The sequence below is a fragment of the Chrysochloris asiatica genome, unplaced genomic scaffold, assembly GCF_000296735.1.
Source record: "Chrysochloris asiatica unplaced genomic scaffold, ChrAsi1.0 scaffold00445, whole genome shotgun sequence".
In the NCBI taxonomy this organism is placed as follows: Eukaryota; Metazoa; Chordata; class Mammalia; order Afrosoricida; family Chrysochloridae; genus Chrysochloris; species Chrysochloris asiatica.
In genome coordinates, this window is record NW_006408963.1 from 640,508 (window position 1) to 645,463 (window position 4,956).

The following is a 4,956-nucleotide window of genomic DNA, read 5'->3' on the forward strand; positions in this document are numbered from 1 at the left end:
GGAGCAGAAAGCCTCATCTTTCTCCCATGGAACAGCTGGTAGTTTCAAACTGCTGACCGTGAGATTAGCAGCCCGATTCGTAACCACTACACTACCTTACACGCTAACTAGGTTTATGTAAATTGTTTTTGTTGCTATAACTACAGGGATGGTTTTGTAAAAGATTCTACATTTCTGCTGAAATCATGCACAAAACTTTTACAGACGGTCATTTTGGTGTCACTCGGGTGCAGTCCACACCCACCTAGTGATGCCACTGTTAACGTGTCAGAAATTCTGTGAGCTGCGTGTTAACCACAGCCAATATTAAGACTTTCATTCTTTGCACTTCCAATGAAATAAGTTATATCACAAACCAAGGCAACAAATACTCCAAGCTCATCGCTCTCTAACGATTAAGCTACGCTTTTTTGTTTCTCTCTGCCCTGGGGTTATTTCCGGCTATTGTGTCTGCGTGGCGGAAATTCTCTAGAACGATGTGCGACTGCGCATCTCATTCCCAGCTCCACAAACAGCGACATCACGGCAGTGACTTGACATGGCCACTGTGGTTGGACTTAAACCATAGATGCCCCCAAATGAGGGCTTTTGTGTCTCCAACCATCGAGCGGCTGCCCATGGCCCTTAGGTGTGAATAAGACAGGAGGACTCCGACCCGTCTCCTCAAGGAGAGCCTGCAGCCACCAGGGAAACTGCAAGCACACCAGGGGATGCTCAGGGGACAGGAGAACCGCAGGAATGTCTTTCTCCCTGGAATCTTTACCACAGCAGCGTTGCTATGGAAACTGGGCCCAGGCAGTGGGGCGGGGCGCAGGGCAAACTGGATGTCAGAGGGGGATGGGCACTGTGCACAGACCCAGCACCTTAAATCAGAGTGCAGGCCTGTCCGGAAGGTATGGAGGAGAGGGCAACCTCTGGGTGGAGTTAATGAGGATGGTGGGTGGAAGCTAGCTGAGCCCCCAGGGGCAACAGCCCCTAACAAGATGGAGAAACACAGAGGATGTGCAAAGAAGCCACAACAGTGAGCCCTTCGTTTTCTGATGCCCCCTGCCCCCTCTGTCACCAGGAAGAGAAAAGCACACACTGGCAACCCTACCACTGAAATGTTCCCAGGTTTCAACTGCCCCTGGCCAGCTCCAAAGCAGAGAATAGTAAACATGGTGAAGTCATTAGAAAGTGATGCGTGTGGAGTATTTATCACTCTGCGGTCTCAAGGACACGCTGAACTTAACTCGTTCAAAACCAGGCCTGCTTCCCTTCCAAAGACACCTACCACGCTGCCCACTGCTACCCTTTCCCAAGCCCCACAACCCAAGCAGTTCCAAAGGGATTAAAGTTCTCAGTGTACAAAGCAAAAGGGTCTAACTCTGAGAACGGAAAGAGTGAGTTTTTCTAGAAACGGATCCCCAACAGGACGGGTCGGGAAGTTTGACAGGTAAAATTTCTGCACAACGAAAAACACCATAAACACACAGGAAAGAGATTGGTCAGAAAATCTGAAGGGTTACAAAAAAATACAACGACTTAATAGGGAAATGGGCAAAGGCTATCCATAGGTGTTCATGGAAAAGAGAGCCCAGACAGACCTACAAACATGAGACCAGACAGATAAGGTGAGATACCACTTCAGAACCCTTGCATGTGAGCAAACTGCAGTGGGGTTGATGCCATGTAAGAGCCCAATAGCAGACCCAGCTAAAGACACTGACCCAGATGTCCCTCAGGAGTAGCTCATGTGGTTGGTGGAAACACACATTAGTGTCACAAATAGCTTCAATGCACTACAGTGAAAACCACTACAGTGAAAACACCCCACCGCCCCCCGGAGTAGGAAGGAGAGGAACAGAGTCAGGGAAGGGTGTGCACAGGACACTCCAAATCCGTTTTTAAAATCGGAATGAAAGGAAAGCTGCTGAAGTCAGCCAGGTTGGAATCTAGGTCGTTGGCAGGTACACACATGGTGTTGAAATGATACCCTACTCTCTTCTAGCTTCTACAAAGAGTTCAAACTTAATGGCAAGAGTGGGAGGGGCCGGAGGGATGACCATTCAGGAGGGCAACATGGTCAGCCTAGGAGACTAACTGGATGGTACAACTAGACACCCTGCCTTGACGATGACAAGCCAAGAATCAAAGCTAGGGTTTAGTAACAGTCAGGCGCTAACGATTTTCTTGAAGCCTCGGCAGCAGCCTATGAAAAGTGTTGTTGTTATGTGTTGTCAAGTTGATTCGGACCCACAGCGGCCCTGTATAGGGTTTCCAAGGAGTGGCTGGTGAGCCTGAACGGCCAACCTTGCGGATCAAACCGACCTTGCAGTCCACTGCATTAACCTGCAGTACCACACCAGGCGTCCTTGCAAAGTGCTGACGGCACATTTACAACCCGGGGCGCTGAGACACTGGCTGGGTGAAATGCTGTGGGGTCACATGTAAGCAGGTCCGGGAGGCCTCCAGGTACTGGAGCATCCGGGTCATGCCGGGAGGGGCTCAGGGTGGCTTGAGGCAGAGAAGCATCCCAGGCCTGGGTTGGGGAGGGGGGCCCATGGGGCTGGGGTGCAGAGAGTGGGCTTTGGGCCTTGTGTTTTTGGGTAAGCGAAGCAGGCTGTGGGGGTGAGGGCGGATATGGGTGAGGGTAGATGGGTGTGTAAGTGAAGTGAGCTTGGGGAATGTGGAGGGCACGTGGCTATATGGGGTGTGAGTGTGGGTTAGGGTGGGGTGTGTGTGGAAGTGGGGGTCTTGGGGTGCGGGTTTGGATGAGATACAAATAGAGCAATGGGGGTGGGGTGGTGTAGGGGGAAATGTGTGGGGCGTAGTGATGGGGGTGTGTAGGGGTGGAGGCTGAGGTTGTGGGTGAGTGAAGTGTGAGGGTATGTGTATAGGCAGTGGGGTGCAGGTGGGTCCCCCAGCAGTTCGCATCTCTCTGATCTCCCCTCAATTCACCCTACCCCGGTGCCTGGTCAATCATTCATCGCCGTGCCCTACCGCCCCTCTTTTCGCCCTCAGTCTATGGGCACAGGGAGTCTGTCACCTCCCCTATCTTGCACTGTGTCTGGGACTAGTGAGGGGCCAGGAATATGGCACAGGTCACTTGCTGTCACCTAGAGCTCTTCTGTGCTTCTGCGGAGGACAGAAGAGGAAGCGAGGCCTCTGGGGAGCCTTCTGTGACCTGTCCTCAGATGTAAAGGCTTATCACCTTCACTGTCACCACTACCTGGCTCTTGGCCAGGCACCCAGGTATGGCTAGTCACAGCCAAAGTAACTCAATCGCATACAAGTCCGCAGACCACAAGCCATCCCTGCTGTCAGCAGCCACCATCAAAGACCCTCTGCCAGCCTCTGGAGAGAACGTCATAGCCAAGGCATAAAAGGTACCTTGGCACCCTGTCCAGCTTTTCAATGATCTGTAGGCTGACTGCCAGCCAAGTCGCCCAGAAACCTCAGAAAACACCTCCACAAAAATTCCAGATTTGCAAAACCCAGAACAAAGGTCAAAGGTTTAAGAAGGGACAGGCTGATGCCGTGCAAGGACTGGCGGGGCAGTGAGAACAGAACGGTTCAGCTAGGAGGGCTCGGCTGAAGGTGGTCCTCCATATTTATCAGACTCTGCTCTGAGATAGTCTCCCACACCAGGAAGAGCCCAAGGCCCCCGAGGACATCCAGGGAAGGGTGCAGAACCCCTGTAACAACTCTCATTACCTATGTGCTTCATCCATCCAGTACTAACCTGCCTTCTCTGGAACAATCTAGAAGAAATCCACTTTGCTTCTAGTGCAAAGCAAAGGGTGTTGATCCAGCCCACTGTTAGAAAATTCTCACTATTAAAAAGTGCCTTCTTTACTGAGTACAAACCTACCTCGTTTGAAACCATCTAGAAGAAATCTACTTTCTCGGTCCTACACCAACACTTCAAATAGCTGAAGCCCACTCCAATGTCCTCCTGTCCTCCCCTCCACAGTCTCCAATGACTCTCCGTGTGCTGAAGATTACTCTCCACCTCTGCTAGAAACTCTGCATCCCCACCAGTCATGAGCTTGTTTGCACAGACTGCCCTTCTTCCAAGCACTAGTCCAAGTGACTTGGTGCAAGCTGATTGCATCTCCTTTCTAATTCCCAAAGCGCATAAGGCGAACGGAAGTGCTTTGAGTCCCTCCACCCAGGGACATCGAGGCAGCTCACCAGCACACAACCTTCCCTTCCAAGCTGACTTGTGAGGGGACAACGGGGGCTGAAGCTCAGGACTGAAGGGCAAACCCTCTTCAAAACCCCCCATCCCACTAAGTCAGATTCCTTCTAACACAAGGAGAGAGGGCCACTCTCCATGAGCCACAGTGGGACTCCTCTGGCCCGGGTTGGGGCCTGGCTCTCGATTACAACAGGGAGGACTCTAGACGGATCCACTGAGTGACTTCAGAACCTACAAGCCCAACCCTGCCAGTCCCAAGTGCTGGGGCCGCCTCCAGGCTCTCTGCTATGTGATGTGCCTCTTCCAATCAGACACACCGTTGGTTCCCATCTAACCCCAGAGCTGAAAATGGTGAAATGTTTCTGGAGGTTTCAAAGTACACGATTACGTGGTATTTAGCACATTCACACTCATAATAAATAAGGAAAAGCAGGGAAGAATTGATGCATTGGAGTTCTAGTGTTGGTGGAGAATATTTAAAAGTCCCATGGACTGTCAGAAGAACAAGCTCCTTAGAAGACAGTTTGGCCAGACTTGGTCTCTCACACTTGTTAGCAGGAGGGACCAGTCCCTGGAGAAGGACATCATGCTTGGTAAAGTGGAGGGTCAGCGACAAATTGGAAGATCCCCAACGAGACAGATTGGCACAGGACCTCACAGTGTTCCCTTCTGTTGTTAATGGGCTCGCTATGAATCAGAATGACCCCAACACCACATAAGCACAGCAACAATTACTTTTTCATTGCAAATAGCTTTTTTTAAAGAAACAAACA

The 4,956-nt window shown here is 51.1% G+C and overlaps 1 protein-coding gene across 1 annotated transcript in view; it reads right to left on the bottom strand.

Annotated features, from left to right (window-relative positions):
• PDZD4 (PDZ domain containing 4) overlaps positions 1-4,956 on the bottom strand; it is a 55,776-nt gene that overhangs the window by 9,313 nt on the left and 41,507 nt on the right. The gene's annotated exons all lie outside the window — the stretch shown is intronic.